At 46.2% G+C, this 20,806-nt stretch overlaps 1 protein-coding gene across 1 annotated transcript in view; it reads left to right on the top strand.

The window, feature by feature from the left end:
* The window catches only part of BCL2 (BCL2 apoptosis regulator), a 161,651-nt gene that overhangs the window by 30,099 nt on the left and 110,746 nt on the right, over positions 1 to 20,806 (top strand). The window lies entirely within an intron of this gene.

Raw genomic sequence — 20,806 nt, 5'->3', positions numbered from 1 at the left:
GGCTCCCTGCATGGTTCGAGGGAATGGGTTATAAAGGGGAGAGCCATTAATCACGGTGACCGAGGGAAGTTGGAGTCACGGTCAGGGCCGTGGCCTGTACTGATTGGTCGGTGCTAAAGGGGGGGGCAGTTGATCAGTGCATCTGGGCCTGATGTCAGCTGAATCCTAACTCTTCAACTGGGTGCACAGGGACCTGTGCCCTGACCCCCCGGGCTGGCACCGAGCTTACCCCCCTCCCCCCCTCTCTCTGTCTCTCCCTCTCTCTCTCTGTCTGTCTGTCTGTCTTCCCCACTTCCTGACTCCTCTCCTCCCCCTCGGCCCCAATCTCATGCTCCAGCTGTGTTCAACTCCACTTTGTTGAATCCTGTTTCCCCTTCAATCCGAATTAACCTCTCCTTTGTTTACAGCCTCCTTCTGTTTATATAAAGCACAATAGGTTTTGTACCATAATTATTCATCTGTGTCTCTGTCACTCCCCCCCCCCCCCCCCCGAGCTGTGTGAAAGGTTCTCAATTCCTATCTGATTATAAATGGAATTAATTCCTCAATAATCCCAGCAGGCATGTCTTTTACATCACGCGCTCACTCTGATGTACAGGTCGTGTGCCTGCGGTGGGGCAGGTTTTCTCTTACAGGTTTCAGGTCCCGAACAGCTGTCATATGGTCAGAGCTCCTCAGGTGACCCTTTTAGGACAGAGTCCAGATATACCCAGAGTAGATGAGCAGCCAGCCCGGACAAAGCCAGGCTCTGCCCTGCCACTGCACCTCCCCACATCCCCGTCCAGTGCTTTGTGCTGTCCGATTGAAGCTGCCAGAAAGCGCAGGGACAATAAAGACACAGCTAAGTAAAGTTCAGTGAGTGCACGTCCAGTATCTTCCTGCAAACCCAGGCAGAGATGCAGGGCCCCCCGCCCCACACTCTCACGTGCCTTCCACGAAAACCCGTACCCCTTTCACATCCACGTCTCTGCCCCGCACCGTGAGCCTGTTTCTGAAACCCGAGCTCAGGACTCCATTCCTGTGTAAGAGACACAGCGCGCGGCTGACGCGGGCTCGGCCTGCGGCCCACACAAGCCTCTCGAACGCTCCTCCTGTCCAGCACCTCCCAGCGATTCCCCTCTTGTATTTACACGTGTTCCTGCACAAAACTGTGGGTAGGATGCGGTCCCCAGCTGCCTCCCTGCCCAGATACAGCTCCGGCTAAGGCCGTGCATCCCAGGGGCCATGTCAGGAGACTCGCAGGGGCCCCTCCGCCCGGGGCTCGGTTCCAGAGGTCAGCCAGAGAGAGAACCCACCAAGGCCTCTCCTCGCACCAGCCCCTCTCCAAAGCAGCGGCCTTCAGCAGGGAACAGCACCCCCTCACTCCTTGTCGGGGTGGAGTACGCAGGGCTCCCGGACCAGCGAGAAGTGCCCCCAATGATTTTGTTTTTCCGTTTGTAAGGACCCCGCTTCCCGCCTGTCCTCCGGCTGCGGCCTGCGCACCTCCCGTGTCCTGTCCCGCGGGTGGTGTCGCCGTAGGCGAGCAGGCCCGGCCAGCACGCAGGGAGAGCGAGGTGGGAAGCCCAGCTTGGGCGACCCCTGCTCCTCGGGGAGGCTCTGCAGCCAGTTGCCGGCAACATCTTTGCCCCCTTTTCCTGGCATCTACACTCGCTGCCAGATTCTCATAGTCTGGAGCCAGAGCGGCCTAAGCCTGACTCAGGGCCAGGGGAGAACTGTTTTGAGTAAAAACCCACATGGTTCCTGCCCTCGACCCAGAATACGCTGCCACCAAACATTTCGTCAAGATGTCCCCACGCCGTTTGACAATGAGATGCTTCAACTACTAGGACAGCAGAGTCCTCTACTCTGAAACCCTGTGCTCTTGAGTCGTGGATTTGAAGGTACCTTTCTTGGACTTAAAATTTTAAAATAGCGGACTTGTTGGAAGTCCTGTTGAGCATCAGGAGCCCTGAGCATAAGCTCTGCAGAGCCGACCTGTGGTCCAGGCCCGTGGTCCTGCCACCGGAGCAGCCGGCCGTGGGCCTCCAGGCAAAAACCCCCCTTGTTGAGCACGACCCCTGTGAAGAGTCTGGACACTTTTGAGACAACTCAGATGCTTGGAGTATTTACTTCTGGGGCTCCCCAATAAGGGAGACTGTGATCAATGTGATACTTGGGTCCACGCAGAATTCTTTGTTGGGGGATTCTTGGGCTTCCCAGTGGGGAGGAAGCTGTGGCTGACTGTGGGCCTCCTTCCCTTTCTAGGAGCACCTGTGCCCTCAGCTCAGCCCTGACTTCATTCATCTCCCTCACAAGGCTTCAGTGAGCTCCACGCCCAGAGGGAGCCCCCATTGGCCCTTACCTTGAAACGGAATAGGGGCATCTTGACCAACTTCCTGGTTGCTATAGACTGTTTGTGTCCCCCCAAAATTCATATGTTAAATCCTAACATACACCATGTGATAGCATTAGGAGGTGAGGCCTTTGGGAGGTGGTTAGGTCATGAAGGTGGAGCCCCAAGAATGGGATCAGTGCCCTTATGACAGAGACCCCAGAGAGCTCCTTCACCACCCCAAAGGATGGGAACACAGAGAATGGATGTCTGGGAACCCAGATATCGAACCTGCTGGCTCCCTGACCTTGGACTTCCCAGCCTCCAGAGCTGTGACGAATTGCTGTTGTTCATAGGCCATCCAGCCTGCGGTGTTCTGTTCCCAAACAGACTGTGACACCAGGGTTCTCAACCTCAGCTGCACGTTGAAATCGCCCACGGAACATTTAAAAGTCCCAGTGCCCAGGCCACCTCTCAGACCAGCTGCGTCAGAACATGTGGGGGTGGAGGGTGGGACTCAGGAATCAGCATTTTTTAAAGCTCCCCAGGTGCTCCAGGCCAAGGCCGCCAACATCGCACTTCCGAGCATTCAGTGGCACGTCGGTGCCCCTTTTGTTGTTCTGCCTCAGTGACGGGACAAAAGCTGGATTCTGGTCGCCCAGAAAAGTAGGGCTTCTCTTCTGTCGCTGCAGAGCCTGAAGTCAGAATTTCCACTGGAGTAGGAAACAAAGGCCAAGTTTATTTTAGAAGTGCTCTTGATCTACCTAAAACTAGGAAGTTAGAAGGGCTCCTGCGGGAGCAGTTTATTCTCACATTTGAATGCACCTTTGCTTCTTCCGAACCAAGCCTTAGAGTCTGACCCATTACCAGAGGGGTCCTGTGACTTCCTAGGAAGAGAATTGACCGGGAAATTCTGGGGCCGTGCATCGGGTGACTCTGAAAGCGAGTGAAACACGTTTTCGCAGTGCACTGAAAAGTGACTTGGAGAGACCACAGGTCTCTATGAATGGCACCCCTTCCTGCCGTGTTTCTGGGCTGGGATGCGTATCTCACCAGCAGATTATTCCTGGCCCATCCTGACTGGGGGTTATTTGTTTAAAATTTAAAAAGAAGAAGACCAGATCCAGTACATTTGTACTCTGTTAACCATGCAAACATTTTTAGGCTGAGAAAATAAACAACTAAATTGGTGCTTTGTTTTATTACGAAACTGGTTGAGTTCCGCAGGCAGGAGTCTAGCTCCCAGACCTGAAAAGGTTAAGTATTCTGGTCAAGGAAGACTAGAGACTCGAAGAGCTTTACTATTGGTTGAATGTCACTGAAATCAGAAAGCGACCCGTTTGATAGCCAGCGACCAAAGACCTTCAGTGGTGACACGGAATGTTTTTAATTCTGAGAGATGGGCTTTTCAGGACTCTGCAAGTTACGTCTGTTTGGGCGTTTGGTGTTTTTGTCGTCATATTTATTGCCTTTCATTCCTAGTGGGAGTAGTTTTCTGCTCCTAATTACCCAAAGGCAAGAAAAAAAGCTGGAATAAAAAAAATGGGGAGGGGAAATATGTCTTGAAAGTTTCATTAATTGCAAAATGAAGTTAAACGGAGCGTTCAATAAAAGTACTTCTCAGAACGATGGAGGATTTCTCAGAAAGAGCCCATTAAAATTGGATCCTCTAAAGCAGTTGGAAATCCCAGGAACAAAAGCCAAATGCCTAGGAATTGAGTTTCAGAAGAATTTTTGAATTGGTGCAGCTCCGTAATTTACAAAATGGAATGGAATCGTTGACTGTTCTAAAATCTGCTCAGCTAAAATGGGATAATATGTTTAGCTTACATGCACCATGCACGTTCAACTCTTGCTGTTATTGTGTGTTTTACTGCCATTTATTAAGCATTTTTCTGTGGGCCAGGGCCTGTGTTTTGACATTCATGATCTTACTTCTGATGATTACAAAGATTCAGTGCCTTTCACGGGAGTCATTAGTCGATTATGGGAGGGTCATAGTGCCGACTCCGTGTTTCTGTAGTGACATTTGAAATGTTGTTTAGATGTATGGTAAAGCTGACCTTGAAAATAAGATTTCCATTTCATTCATATACGTTACAAATTGGACCTCCATTCAGGAAGGAAAAAGTAAATGAAGTCAACTTTCTTATTGCTTAAACCAGGGGCTAAGGTGGGTGTTTGGGCCGATCATTTTCAGGGTCACTATAATAGGCTGGTACACGCATATCTGGATTTCTGTAGATTGGAAGCAACTTTGATGAACTTCTAGGGTAAATTCTGACCCTTTGGCACATGAGGGAAATAGCTACTAGTTGCATCTCATGGACTGGAATTTCCATTTAAAGATAATGAGAATTTCACCTTAAACATCATCAAAGTGTGACTGGTAGCTTAACTTTCTTAATTACACATGTCAAGAACTTGGGAGAACAGTCCTACGTGAGATGAGTTGTCAGGTACTATTAATGCCCCTTTAATTGACTCTAACCTTTAATTTACCTCACGAGCATTAAGTTCATCTTACCTAATGAGGACTGTGGGCCACATCAAACAACAACTAGCACTTAGTTAATATTGAGAGTAGATCTGGTACTGCTATGGACTGACTTGACTTCATTGTTTACTATTGGAAATTCTTGTTGGTATTTATGTTGAAAAATGAAATAACTTAGGGAAGTTGTTAGCTGAGTGATAAAAGTTGTTAGCATAGGGTGATTAAAAAAAAAATAACATCCCCCAACAGCCAGACAAACATCGCTGAGCCTGTGGTGGATGCGCGGCCTTCGCTCTTCTGAGCGTTAAAATGAGCCCCTCTGGTTTGTGGGTGTGCCTTACAACAACTGCTGTCATTTATTTACTTTTATTTTAAAGTTGCTTTAAAAATTCTGGTAAACACTCACACATACATAAAAACATAAATTGTACTATTTTAACCACCTTTAAATGTACAGTATAATCACATGAATTACGTTCACATTGCTGTGCAACCATCATAATCACCCATCTCTAGAACATTTTTTTTATTTTCCCAAACAGAAACTCATACCTATTAAACAACAACTTGCCAGTCTTCACCCCTTCACCCCCCCCACCCCCAGCCCCTGGCGACTGCCATTCTACTTTCTGTCTCTGTAGATTTGACTGTTCTAGGGACCTCATATGAGTGGAATCCTATTTGTGTCTGGCTTATTTCACTCAACATAATGCCTTCAAGGTTGATCTGTGTGGTAGTTTGTGTGAAAACTCCCTTTTTAAAGCTGACTAGTGTTCCACTGCATGTATATACCCCATTTCTGTTGGGCTCATCCCAAGTGGTGGAGTTGCCGTAGATGTGATGCCGATTGGTTTTCTGAAATGGTTGGATGAATTGACACTCCCGCCAGGTGTGTGAGAGTTCCTGATATTTTGCATAAATTCCAAACTTAGACTTTTCAGTCTCTTTATTTTAGCCATTCTGGTGTGTTCATAATGGTATCACATCGAGGGTTTGTTTTGTTTTTGTTTTTGCATTTCTTTCATTACCAATTACTAATCACTAGTGCTCCCCATGTAGCTAATGACCATCCTCTTTTATAATGGGCCCGGTTTTCAACCGTGTTTTGAACCTGTCTCTTTCTGATGGAGTTGTAGGAGTTCTTACGCCTCCGGGACGGAATTCTTCACTCATCCTGTGCTTTGCAAATCTCTTCTCCTCTCTGACTCGCCTTTTCACTCTCTTGATGGCAAGAAGTTCTTCATTTTAATGTAGCCTTATTTGTCACGCTTCCTTCATGTCTTGCTTGAAAATGTTTCCTATCCCACCGTCGTGAAGATTTTCTCTAATGTCAGCTTCTTCCAGCCTTATTGTTTTGCCGTTCACGTTGACATTTATATAATGCACCTGGAATTGACTTCTATGAATGTTAAGTTTTCTTCTTTCTCATACGGATGTCCAAGCATCTCGGCCCCGTTTACTGGGGAAAACATCTCTCCTCTAATGCGCTGCAGTTAGAATTTTCAAAAAGTCGGTTCTGTACGTGCGGGTTCGGATTACGGGCTCTCTAGTCTATCCCTGTGGTCTCTTTGCCTCCACCTGTGCCAGCGACACAATGTCTTACTCTAAGGCTTGACATCCAGTAGAATAAGTTCTGTGCCTCATCTTCTTTTCTTCAGCTGTATCCTGGCTGTTTTTGGCCTTTGGGGCTTCCCTTTGAGGGTCAGCTGATCAAGTTCCACAAAAATACCTTGTCCGGAAAAGGTGGTTGTTTAAAACCAGTTACCCTCCTCCTGTCCACGGGCTCCTTTCCCTCTTACACTCCCTCGGACGGGGTGGTGTGAGAAAGGTGGCTGGTGGAGAAAAGGGCACATTTTTCAGCAGCGGTTATGGGAGGACTTGCTGGTTCCCAGGGACGCCACACCCGTTGGGATCAAACTTCAGGTTGTGTGTTTGTTTGTTGCTCTGTTGGTCAGGAAATGTGAATAAGTGCCTTTTATGTGTGGGGCACTCTTCCTGGTGCAAGGGAACAAGACAGACAAGTCCTTGGTCTCATGGAGCTTAACTCTAGTAGCAAAGTCAATATATAATTAAGTATAAAAGTTAATATTGAGAAAACAAACAAAAAACTTATAGACACAGACAATAGTATTGTGGTTACTAGAGGGGAAGGGAGGTGGGGGGATGTCAAAGTGGGTGAAAGGGGTCAAATATACAGCGACTGAAGGAGACCTGACTTGGGTGGTGGGCACACAATGCAATATACAGGTGATGTATTAAAGAATTGTACACTCGAACCTCATATAATCTTATTAACCAATGTCACCCCAATAACTTCAGTAACATTAATAAGAAAATGTAACGTTGGGCAGTGTAAATTCAATAGAAAGGTAAAAGGGGGTCAGGGGACAATGAAAGGGGAGGAGGGACGTGGCCGTGTGGAGTCCGAGAGACACACGCAGGAGCCGGGCTGTTCACGGACTAGCAGAGGGGCGGCTCCGGGTGAGAGGAAGGTGGCGGGAAACCGATGGAGGGAAGCGGCCCTGGCCAGACCCAAATCTTGCTTCTTATGATAGGTATTTAGTAACGTTCCTTTTACTCTCTTGCCAAGAAATTTGTAGAAAACACAACCTGCCTACCCACATCATTGCAGACCATCCATATAAGGCCTTAACTGTCCTGTAAAAGCAAAACTACAAACAGAGAGTCAGTTATAATAAAGTGACTATTTGACCATATTAGTGTTGATCCTGGCAGTTGTGACGATATGGTCATGTCTTGCGCCCGCAGGTAGGATCACTGGGAACATGGCAGTGAAGAAGGCAGACGGCTGGCTGCGGGTGTGTTATATGGGCGACTCAGTGACAATCAACGTCACCTTTAGTGATGTGACAGTTGTGAAGGGGTGAAGGCATCTCAGCAATGTTCTACACCAAGCAAAGTACGTCAATCCCTGTTGCCTTCCTAGAATTTGGTGTTTATGACAATCACTGAGGAAACACTTTGGGCTGACCTGTAAATGGCATTAGGTTTTTCACCTGAAGGAACGCCTAGAGGTGTTTGGACGGTCATGGGGGACGTGGACATTTCTTGGTTATGCTGGACTATTCCATGCATTTCAGGTTGTCCGCCCTCTAAATGCCATCAGTGACCCCCAGTTATCGTGTGACTACCCAGTGGTCCCCGTGGTTTTCCCCAATGTCTCCTGTTTCCATGGAGAACTTCAGTGGGGCCGGTGGACTCCTGCAAAGTTCTGGATTTTGTTTTGTGTGCGATGGGAGCCAGTGAACAGTGTTGAGCAGGGACATGAAATGGTCTGACTTAGGTTGAAAAGGCGTCTGCTGACCATACAGAATGCAGTGGAGACAGAGGTTTCTGTGTCTCTCAGCCAGGACTGTTCCCCAGAGACAGCTGCAGAGGTGCTGAGCGGACCTCAGTCCTCCCTGCCTAGAAGTCTGTCTGTCTACCCCAGAGCTGGCCAGCCACCCCTCAGAGGGCCTCTGAGTATCTCAGCAGAGCCTTGCTGTCCACTGCAGCGTGGCCCCCCCGCGGTGCCCTTTGTGCCCCGAGCCCTTTCCAGGGGCAGGTGTAGGCTGCCACCCAGGCAGGTTTCAACAGGGCCACTCCCCCACTCTTCCACACACCCCTAATCTGTTTTACTCCCCTTCCTGCAGTAAATAACAGATCCAAGCAAAGTGGCCAGGAGCAGCTTTGTAGCTGAACTTCGCACCGGCTGCTCTGCCAGGCGGCGCCTCTCCCTCGGAGCCCAGCCCTCTGGCGCACACCGCCCTCGCCCTCGCCCTCGCCCTCGCCCTCGCCCTCGGGAAGGCGCCATCTGCTCCGGGGCCTGCTTTGGGCCTGCGATCACAGGAGCGTTTCCTGTAACTCGAATGCTCTGCGCGGGCCTGCCAGACAATAGAGAGATAATTGGATAAAGCCTAAACTGGAAACTGCGAACAATAAAAAAGAAAACGCCACAGCACGGCGTGGGCACACTACTGGGAGCCGGGCTGTTTACACATGAAACTACTTAAGCAGGTCCTTTATTTTCCAACAACAATGAAACTCCCTTAGTGGTGGGACTCCGGGCCCTCTCAGAGCGTGTTTAAGAAAAGACTCAGGGCTGGATCACACTTGGAACCAGAATGGAAGGACAGGTCCAAGGTCTCTGCCATCCCATGGCTCCGACGGGTTCAGGGCTGTCGAGGAGGGGACAGTAAGGGTAGTGTCGCTTGTAACTTGCGGTGCCTGGGAGCAGGTGTGGGAGTAGTGAAAGGTATTATTGTTGATGTGCATGTTTTAATGAAATCGAACATTATTTAACATAGCCTCAGTAACTCAGTGGTCTGCAGTTCATCCAAACTTTGGCCATCAAAAATCGTTTACAGATTTTTGGATACAAAAGGACATTGGAGCGAGGTAGCAAGTGTGTTTACCATAGTAGCCAAATAAGTGCTTCCCCAGGGACCACACATGGAATATGTAGGCAGAATCTATCTGTTCTTAAGTGTGTTGATGAGCGAAGGTTCGAGTCCTAGAATGTAGTGATAGCGGGACTGTATTCTTCACATTGCGGGCATTCCTGGAATCAGAATTTTCTGTTCGAAAAATTAATCTTTTATTTAGATTTACTAAATAGGTTGACAAATACCTGGATTCAGCCAAGTGCCCAACAGTTCCTTCCTTTGGAGGAAGACAGGCCCCTGACACAGTGCCTTTGCTGATAGGTGGCAGGTTGAAGAAAACGTTATTGCTTCAAAAATAAGGGTGGGGAGAATTCAAATATTGACCTTTGTGGATATCCACTGTGGGAAAGTGTTATTTCAAATACCTTTACAGAAGGTCAACTCCCATGGTAGGTGGGCCTTGATCAAAGTATACCAGGGCCTCAGAAATCAGGGCATGGACCCCTAGGCATGGAGGGATGACCTAGACTTGGCCAAATCGGAAGGCAGAGGACCTATCTTTCCATTGAGACAATAAGAATCAGAGCTTCAAGAATGGGCCCCGAGGGAGGGAAGCATGCAAATGGCTTTCTAGATCCCTTCTTGAAAAAAAGGACCGGAGAGTCTCCAAAAGTGGTTTTGCCCTCCTCATGCGTCTTCTTTCTTTTTTGAGGCATATCACCTCCATAACCTTAGCTCATTCTTTGACCTTCTTCTTACTATTCATTTGGTTGGAGATGCTTATAAAACCAAGAAACAGAAAGCATCTTATCACGAAGGCCTGCAAAAGATCTTGCCTTCGCCCGCCGGGCCCAGAGAACACAGTGTAGACGGAGCTTCGAGGAGATGAGTCAGGCGAAGCTTTGGGGGAGTCAGTTAGGGGGCAGACACAGCCTTTGATCGTTAACTGTGGACAGCTAGGGCTGAAAGGAAGCTCAGAGTCCCCTTATTCAACTCCCTCGTTTCATAGATAAGAAAAGTAACAGAGAGAGGCTTCCAGAGGTTGAACAGTTCATTGGTGGCTGAGCGAAGAATCTAAAGGCAGGTTTTTGAAGAGGAGCTTCTGGAGTTCTTCAGATAGGCTCACATACCTGCCACCGAGAGGACAGGAAGGACTTAAAGGATTTATTTATTTATTTTAAATAGCCATCGGCTGTTTTAATTCTTTATCATTGTCAGTTTACTGGGGTTTGCTTCTGACCTTCACCACCCCAGCTGGCGAGCGTAAACTTCAGCCTGGTCTTCACTTGCTTTCTTTGACATTGTTTGCGAAGGACTCTCTTTTTAAGGAGTTGGGAGGGTTAGGAAGTGAGAGCGTCCCTTGTACATGGTGCCTCTACTCTGTGGTCAATGACTGTGGCCTTGGAAGTTCTTAGTAGGTTGACTTAATGCAAAACCCGGGCCCTGGGCCTGCAGAGATTGCGTGATGCGTCTCCCATGTGCGTTGGTTGGTGGGTTTTATGGGAAAATCTTAACCAAGGGAAAGCATTCTGGCACTGGCATTAGCCCAGCTCCTCATGCATCCCATTTACGCTCTCCGCTTTTTGTCTGTAAGATTTGCCATGTAAAAAGGACTGTCCTTTCCTGAAAATGGATTTATTTTTCCACCGATAGCATTACGGAAATGCTTCTGCATTACCAAACCCTTCCCAAAAGTTAGGAAGCTAATTTTTATATTGTCCTTGTCTTTCCTGGGATTTGAGACTTGGTTGTAAACAAGCCATCGGGCGAAGGGGCTACTGAGAGACGTACAACAGAAGCAGCCTCAGAAATAGAAATTGAATTTATAGGCAGTGAGATAGAGTAATTATATTTAAAAATATCCTCAAACCGGAGGAGTCTGTTGTCTCAGACAGAGAATGGAATTGAGTTTGAGTCCCAGTACTTCAAATAATAGTGCAGTGGAAACCGTCTGCTTTGTATAAAATGTATACATAAATCTGCCGTGGACCTGTAGAAATGTATATCATATGTATATTCCTCTCAAACACACGAATTAAAGTGTCAGCTTAAGTCCAAAGATTCAAATGGCACAAATTGTTTGTACTTAACAATTCTTAGCCTTAAATGTTGTGGATATAGCTAAAGATAATCTGATTAGCCCGCTATCTGCCTTTTTTTCCTCCAAGTTATTATTTGGCATTCCAAAATCAATCAGACAAAAAAATTTTCTGCTTTTTGCATGGAAAGCAAGAACTGTATCTGATGTTTCCTCAAACATGTATGTTTTTTACCCAGCTGTTGTTCACTGCAGAATATTACATTTAAAACACGATCAATACGTAAGTAAAACAATCAAAGACACAAGAGTATGAAGTGTCGGTTGATGTTAAATACGTGTAAATTCAATGTACCTTCTGTAACTGCAGTGCTTTAGCCTCTGGTCTCTGTCCTTCTGAGTTGGCAGAAACCAGATTCTGGTTTTGGATCGTGAGCAGATTTTTTTTGGTAGGGTTGCATCACACTTTTGGGAGGGCATCCTGTCTGAAATGTGCCGTCTCCCCAGCCTGGGTCAATGGGGACAGAGAGAAATAGTATCTGTCAGCTGTGCTGAAGTCTCCCACGTGTGGGGTCAGTCACTGGTTCTTTGCTGAGTGTTCAGCTAACGAAAGTGCCACTGCTTGTGGCAGCCTTGTTTCCCAGAGAAAAGTCGAAAGAATGGGATGAACTTGAAATCAGGAGGAGATGATGCCTTCCCCTGCGCTTGAGCAAAGAGAAGTCAGAAGCACGACCCCGCTGGTCCCTGCTCTGTGGGTCCCCAGGAGGGTTTCCTCAGCCCTGGGATCGTTGTCTCTTTCTCTGCCTCCTGTCATAAATCTGTTTCAAAGGAAAGAAAAGAAATGGTTGTTAAAGCATAAACCTCCAGGTCAGGTCTCATTACATCAAACTCCAAGATGATGTCCCAAACCTTTTGTTGAACTGCAATGCAAGATTGGTTTGAAATAACTGAGCCATTCATGGCCTGGGGATAGGAAATCTTTCTGTTGTAAAAAGGTGGCTGGTTGGTCAGTGTGTGGGAGTGTTTTCTTATGTGAAAGTGGAATATCATTTGTCTCGTGGAGACCAAACACAGCAGCAAAACCCGATTCGCCTAAAAACTAAAGACGGTGAGATAGGAAAACGCATCCGTATTTTTACAGCAATTTTAGTTCAGGTACGATTTCTTCCGGTGGCTTGAAGTTTCCAGTGTCAGATCAAGTTTTCTTTCTGACGCCCCAATACCTCATGTGCTTGTTTGCCATCTGTTCATTTCCATTGCAAACTGCTCTTAACACAGTGTTACTCAGTGTTAATTAGAACATGTGTCTCTCTGTCATTCATCTGGGGAAGGGGTTAATGATGATTTATGTCCCTTTAATTGGTTTTCCTCCAAACTGTTCTATGTCATTTATTATTTTATAGGAATGGAAAGAGAAAGAGCACCTCATTTTTATTCTTTGTAGCTTTAATCATATGGCCCTTTTAAAAACCAATCTTGGCCTCAATGGTTTGGTGTTTAAAAAATGTGGTCCTTCAGCTCTTGTTAAGCAGCAATACATATGAGTGTGTATTTATTGCTTTGCAGTGAACAATTTATTATTATTTACATTTGTTAATTTATTTCTCAATAGGTAACATGTTCACAAGGCTCAGAATTCAGTGTGTGTGTGTGTGTGTGTGTGTGTGTGTATGTTCATGTCCCCCTTTTATACAGAGGGAGGCAAGCATGTTGTTCTGCACATGTGCTTCTCACTTAAATACATCTTGGAATGCAGTGCATGTCAATGTTAGGAGCAAACTTTGTCTTTCTTTGTTAAGGCCACATTGTACTAAAGTGCCATGACTTATTAACTAGTTCCTTATTGATAGATATATGGGCTGTTTTCTCATTTTTTTCTGGGACAGACAATGATGCGGGAATAGCTTTGTGTTATTTTTTGCTTCTACAGGAAAGAAATCCTAGAAATGGAATTGCTGCCACCCAGAGTGAGTGTGCCTGTCATTGTGATTGAGTCTGTCAAACTGCCCTTTATAAGTGACCAGTTTACAGCTCCCTGGCAGTGTGAATAGTCAGCAGGCTTTTTAAATTTATTTTTTTGACATCTGTGAAAATAACAGGTGAAATAGCTATCTCAGTTTCTGGTTTAATTTGTCCTTTTTCTTATTTTGAGTGATGTTGGATATAATGAACAATTTAAATATATATATATAAATTTCAAATGTGGAAGCATGTTTCTTCATTCCCCCCCCCCCCCCCCCCACACACACTATCTCCTCAAAACACCAGTAAATGCTATCTGGTGTCTAGTAAATTAGCTGTCTAATTTCCATATTGCTGTGTTATTAACAGTAAATACGCTATAACTGTTGGAAGATACCTAACATTCTCGTTTATGTAATTACCAAAAGCATATTGCTGAAATCAGATTTCAGCAGAAAAATCTTAAGAATAATGTATTTCCAACTAATCTAATCCAGCTTTGATTTGTAAGGATACATTACATGATATCTTTTAAGATACAATATTTTAAGTCAATTAAGCTCTGGCATATGTTGCTTTTTACTAAAAGTACACAGATTCTAGAGAAATTACATTTTGAAAGACATGATGAAAAAAATTGCTTTTTTTTTTTAGATAAAAATGACCATCTCCTCGATATTTTTCTTTGTGCTGAGCTTTGGGTGAAAACCCCTCATGACTATTTGCCTCGCTATCATAACTGAATTCATCTCACCGATCCCATGACCTCTGTCAGAGAGGAAAGTCGGGAGTGTTATTAGGATTAGGCCTACTAGTCCATGCTTCTTCCTTGCTCTCTCACAAGTCACATAAATCTCTACAAATAGGAAAAGACATTGTCCATTTCTTGGTAGACTGAACTTTCTATTTTCTATTTTAAAGAGGCAAGTCGATTGTTTACACTGTTACAGACTGAATGACAATTCTGTCGTGTGAATGTCTTTTTTTTTCCCCCTTCTCTGAGGGTCTCAGCTGTGGATTCTCCAGGCCATGAAAAGAGATGGCTCCTTTGGCAAGTACAACATCTGAAAACTGAGCACCTGCTGCATTATCATAGCAGGGGTTTCCCTTTGGGATAAATATACTGGCCATTGCACAAACTTTGTGAATAATAAATGGGAATATTTCTATTGCCCAGACAGGAAATCAACCAGTCTTCAAACATGAAGTTGCTTTGAATGTTTAATGGCAGTTTCAAATTGTTGAAATATCCCTGTCATGAAACCAATTTCAATCTTTCCTCAAATCTAGACTCATAAAACTTTAGAACCAGAAGGAGATTGGAGGTGACCCAGCAGTGAATCCCAGTTTTATAAGTAAGGAAACTAAACGTGAGCGTATAGGATCATTTTTGTGAGTAGCAAAACTGGCACTCTTGAATCCTGGCCTCAGACTTCACCTGGCTAAATTGTTCCAGAAATCTTGCTTAACCATGACTTTTTTTTTTTTTTAAACTAGAAAAATGCATGCTCTTTGAGAAGTCAGCTCTACGGTCTCTTGGCAAAACCCTGGGTAGGTGGACTGTTAGCGGGGAGGGTGGTGTTGCTGAGCACCCACAGCTGGAGAGAACCACAGACCGCCCTTTCTAAGAAACGCCTGGGCAGTGAGCCTGTTGATACAAGTATAGGGAAAAATAAGGCCTGCAGGGGACGCCCCCTGTGCTGTGGACAGGCACCTACAGGGCGGTGACAACTTTCTCGGGGCTTCTGCTGTGTGTGAACAGGGAAGCAAAAGGAGGGCAATGTCACCCGACGGCCAATTCAAATCCCCAATTTGGGGTACAGAGAAGGAAACAACAGCTCCACAGTGCTACAGCGTGGCTGTGAAAACCGCATGGCCGTGAGGCAACCCTGCAGCAGAGCTGCAACCTGCAGTCCTGCGTGGGAAATGTGCGCCTGCGCCCCCGGGGAGCGGGCTTATATAGACAGAAGGCCCCGCCCCTGGTCCCCGATTGGCCAGAATAGAACCGCTCTGATAGGTCGAAGCTGCGCAGCTCCAATTGGCCGTGGAAAGCCTCAATTTCAATTGGTTGAAATTGGACTCCGGGAATTTCTTTATAAGGACTCGCCCCGGGCTCAGGTGGCAGAGGCGCAGCACAGGCAGGTCGGCGGGGCTGGTGGGTTAGCACGGAGCCCGGGAGCTGCAGCTTGTGTGAGGCCCCTGTGCAGAAATGGCTGCGAGGCGCTGGTTTTTGTATTTTTATATTTTTTTCTAGGTTTTTTTTTTTTTTTTCATTTGAGTCCAGTTAGCCAGCAAAAGCCCTTTTTAATACTCAGGGTCACAGCCGGAATCTTGGGAAATAATAAAGGCGTCACCAGCGATAAGCCAAGCTGGGACTGGTCATAAATGGGTTGCTTTCTGTGAAGTATTTAAGGAAACTTCTTATGAGGACAATTATTATGTGTTTAGGAAGGAAGGAAGACGGGGAAGAAAGAAAAAAGAGAAGTGGAAGGAAGAGAGGGAAGGAGGGAGGGAAGGAGGGAGGGAGCATGGGTCTTACCTGCATCACAGGTAAGGGTTCCTTCTCAGAAGTCTCCTACTTGGACCAAAGGGACCATTGCCGTTTTCGTGGCAGCTGCCTTCGCCACAGTCCAGAGCTCTTAAGTGTTAAAAAATGTGTCTGGTACCTCCCAGAGCTGTATTTCCAATGCCAGTCCTTCAGCTGAAGTTCCCACACCTGAAGCTAACGGCAGATTACCTATGAGGCACTTGCACCTCAACAAATTTGGGACTTAACCCACCATCTTACCTCTTCCCCAATCAGTTCTTTGTCTGAACTCCTTACCTCATTGAGTTTCGTCACAGTCCTCCTAACTGGCCAAGTCATAACTATGGGAATTATCCATCTTCCCTCCCACCCCAGGGCCTTCCCAGTGCACAGTCCCCATGGATTCCACCTCTGTGTTGTCTCCATTCCTCCTCTTGCACTCACTGCCCCTTCTTAGCTCCCAACCTCATCATTTCTTCTTGACTTGCTGCAGCAATCCCCAAGTGGCCTCTGCCACCCAGTTTTTGCCTGTCTCCAACTGTCTTCCAGACAGTAACCAGAGAACTCTTTCTAGGAAAGCCTGTCTGATCATGGGATTCCTCTGCCTGAAATGCTCCATTTGCAGCCATCCTCCCTCAGAGAAACTGTCCTGACTGGCCCATGCTTACTCCTTTAGCCACGTCTTGCTGTCCTGTCCTCATAGTCTACACTTGTTTCCTTGGGGGCACCAGTGCATTTCCTGCCTCCTGACCTTTGCACGTGCTTTTCCCTGGCCCATTTGTTGCAAGGCTGGGCCAGAGAAGCTTTGGCCACTGTTGGGCACCTTGATTTTAATTTGTATGGGGCATATATCTATACATATACATGTGTGTATATATGTAATTTTTATGTGTAATTTGTATGTGGCATATATCCATGCATATGTGGTTTTGCATGTATATATGTAATCTATTAACATAAATTGTATATACACATATAAATATATATACAGTTTATTTTTGAGTAGGTAATATAAGCATATATTATTAAATTCAAAAGACCCAAGGTGAGGTCTTTCTCCTAACCTTGCATCTCCCTGACTCCTCCCTGGAAGCACTGTTGCTGCCAGTCTCTCATGTATCCTTCCAGGGGCTACATGTAAATGTGTAGGTGAACACTATACCCTTTGTTTTTGCATTCGTGGTAGTATATTCTGCTTGCCGTTTTTAATTTGCTTTGTTCGCTTAGCAGTATTCCTTGGGGCTTGTTCCATATCAATACATGAAGAGCTTCCCCTTCCCTTTTGTGGCTAAATAATAGGCCATTCGAGGGAAATGCCATAATTTATTTAATCGGTCTCCTTTTGTCGGGTATTTAGATTGTTCTCAAACTTTTGCTAGTACAAACATTGCTGCAAAGATTGGCTTCCTACAGGCATCGTTTTGCACACATACGAGTTTTATCTGCAGGATAAAATCCTGGAATTGGAATTTGGGGTCAGAGGCTAAGCACATTTATAATTTTGATGGATAGTGCCAGATTGTCTTCCTAGCGGATGTATCCATTTATTCTCTCATTAGTAATTTATGAGAGCGCCTCTGTTCTCATACCCTCACCAGTGCGTTACAAGAAAGCGTTTTGATGTACGCCAATCCTAATAACGTTTTGTCTGCATTTCTCTTATGTGAGTCAAGTTTAGTATTTTTTAATGTATCTGTGAACTATTTTGATTTTCTTTTATATTAGCTGACGGTCTGTTTGGCTTTGTTGGATCTTTTCTTATTGACTTACAGGCATTCCTTATGTATTAATGAAATTGGCCTTTTGTCTATGATTTATGTTCCAAATAGTTCTCTGCTTTGTCATTTGTCTTTGTCTATCCCCCCCTCCCAGGCAGAATATTTTTATTTTCATGTAACCACATTTACCAGGTTTATTCCTTTACAGCCTGTGGGGGTTGCGTTCTAGTGCGATGGGCCTGCCCTCACGCCCAGGTTAGAAAATCCTGCCCCATGTGCGCGCGTGTACCCGTGAAGCTGTTTCAGAGACAATCAGTAGAGCGTAAGAGCTTGGAAAACAGGTTCTGGGGTCAGACCGACCTCACATTTAACCCTGGCTTCATCTCTGTCCAGTTCTATGGTCACGGATGAAATGTTTAAACGGGTTATTAGTGTCTCTATTCTGGGGCTACCAGGAAGATCCGATGTGACACCACAGGGGAAGTGTCTTGTGTTTAGCTCCCGATAGCTGCCTTTATTGTCTTCTTACTCCTTGAAAATGCAATAGTAGTTGTAAGAGGACAGAAGCCCATTCTTCTCTCCTTTGCACTCCTCTTGCCATATGCTCGGCCCTCCCCAGCCCCTCTCCCACCTTAGCTGGGGCTCTTCTTGAAGGGTTGTTGCTTTTCGTGGGTCATCGGTGAGAGTCCAAGTGCTTCCCCGAGACCGCCTTGCAGCTCCCTGCCCTGTAGGGTTCCCTTGCCTCTGTGCCTCCTGCCCTGTGGATATTCTTCCCCTGTGCACAGTCGCCTCACCTCTCATTGCTCGATCTCTGTGGGCTGCACCTTTCCTGGTTCTCGCTCATATGTGAGGGGACTTGAAACAGAGCAGTATAGTCCACACAGCAGGTGCCCGGGAAATACTGTCGCCAGGTGAGTGGGAGAAGTAAGAGGCGTGGAGTGTAGGCACTGCCGCTAAGAACCATAAATCACTTCACTTGGTCTCCATTCCCATCAGCCACATACGAAGGGGGGAATGATCACCCTAAAAATTTCCATGATGTCAGCTTCTGTTAACATTGACTCAATTTTAGTTGTCATAGCTGTTAACTCCTTAAGAATGTTTAATATTTTGCAGGCTGTTCAAAGACACCAGCACTTTGGTGCCGGAGCTGGGAGTTCGGCCTGAGTTTCCTGACTCTCATCTCTGTCGCTCCCTTGGCTTCTTTAAGCATTTCCTTTGTACCCTCAGTGTTAGCCGAGGCCCTTGACGTTCCAGCGGTAGGAGATGCATCGAAGCAGTAAGATAGCCCCCCCGTTTAATTTTGCCACTAGCTTTGCCATCAGTAAAATAATGCTTGGAGCACAGTGTCTGGCTTTGCAGTGCGGCGTATCGAACGCCAACCATGGCTGGTCCGGAGCGGGCTCGGTCAGTGAGTTTAAGGGCCAGGGCAAAGGACAGATGATGAGGGGAAAATGAACAGAGGAAATAAGACATCTAACTGTTTTGTTCAATTTAATAGGAGCCCCACTGAGCGAGAATAATACGGGACAAAAAAGATGAGCCCGTCCCAGTCTCTGCCCTCAGAGCAGGGCGCACTGCGCGCTGAGCACTCGACTTACATTTTTACATTTGATACTTGCCGCGATCCTAAAAGAGGGGCATCTTTATGCCAGTTTTACGTGTAAGGGAGTTGAGTCGAAGAGAAGTCGAGTAACGTGAGGTCGGTCCCATAGCGACCGTGGAGCTGAGATTGAGGTGGTGGACCTGGTTTCAAAGCCCGGGCTCCTTGGCTCGATAGCGTCACCTTCCAGGCACGTGACTCCGGCCAAGGGGAGAGGGTGACTGACTGTTTGCAGTGGGAAAGTAAAACTAACGACGCAAAAATAAGAGGAACGTGTGGGTTCCCCTTGAGCTTTCTTTCTGGTTGGGGTTTTGGCTCTGAGTTCTGTCGTGCAGTGAACATTCAGAGGAGAAAGGTCACTCCCCAGCCATCCTGCTCCCCCAGCCCCCACCTGGATAAAAGAAGTCTCCTCACCACCTGACTTCGCCTGCAGGTAACAAAACAGGTTTCGAAAATATGTAATAAAGAAGCACTGCCTGTTCCTTTCTGGCAGCAATCCCGGGGGAAGCAAAACTACCTGGTCTGCCTGGAACCCTGGACCCAAGGGGTTAATTTTTAAAAACGCTTGAGGTTCCTGAATTCCCATGATACGTTGCCAGAGTATTCTGTAGCTTTAAAAACTCTCAGCCCTCTTTCTTCCCCACCCCTACCCGCTCCACATATCCGGGGCCAGATCGGCTCACCGTCCGCACTGGATGCCCCTAAATGCCGACATTCACGGTGCAGTTTTCTTGGAAGAATTTCAGCCTGTCTGTGAAAGATTTTACTTATCTCCTCTCTTGCTTCCAGAAGGAGCTTCTTTACCCCAACTTGCAATCTTGCTGTATCCCTAAGTGTTTTGGAAACAAAATGTGCAGTGGGAGAATTCCTGCCTTGTGCATATTGGATCACTCTGTTCCCTGGCACAACAAGCTCTCCTTTGTATTACACATCTGAGAACAGAAGTTCTAAATAACATTTTTATATTCCCTGTTGATGTGAGTTCTTTATTTGGGGACAACACGGTCAAGTTCTGATGGGCTTTTCCCTTCCTCAGTGTCAAGGATGCTGCTGACCCACAGCCTGGAATGGCACTGTGTAGGGGGAGGAGCGGGTGCCTACCCCCTGGGACTTTCTTGTTGGGTGGCGTCTCCTGTCTCCAGTGAGTGTCCTGTGTCATGGTGGGATTGCCAAATGGTCAGAGCAAAGGCAACTAATCGGCTGGCCAGACCGTGAGCTGGAGCTACAAACAGACCAGATGGGCAGACAGACCAAAATAGCCACTTAGCCACCTCCTTCCTGGAAATGCAAAAGGGCTGCCCTCGAGGCCCAAGAAGGCCTAATTTGGAGTTGAACTTACTCTGAAGAGGAGACTGAGCCGTGACCCTGGCGAGAGTTCCTACCTCCAGTGTTTTATTTTCACCACCTACCTATTTGCACATCCTCGGGTTTGATCAGCCACATGCGCAGCAACTACTTGGTAAAACACCCCTCACCTTCAAGCCCCTCTGATCACCTTCCTTTATTTTGTGCTGGTACAGAGAACTTTGTACTCTTTGAAAATAAGCATATATGTTCTCATCTTTAGGCAAACCCACTATTATAAAAATTTAGTTTTGTATGGCAGAGTGGGATATTTTAATTTATTTTTCAGAAAATGTATCACCACATTCCTTAAATGGTATAGATATAATAAATATTATTATTGATAGTATAATCAATAATACTTATAATTAATATTATTTATTAATATTATCAATTATACTATTTTATTCATAGTATAATA

Source organism: Miniopterus natalensis, chromosome 7, assembly GCF_054644295.1.
Source record: "Miniopterus natalensis isolate mMinNat1 chromosome 7, mMinNat1.hap1, whole genome shotgun sequence".
In the NCBI taxonomy this organism is placed as follows: domain Eukaryota; kingdom Metazoa; phylum Chordata; class Mammalia; order Chiroptera; family Miniopteridae; genus Miniopterus; species Miniopterus natalensis.
This window is presented reverse-complemented; position numbering and strand designations above follow the sequence as displayed.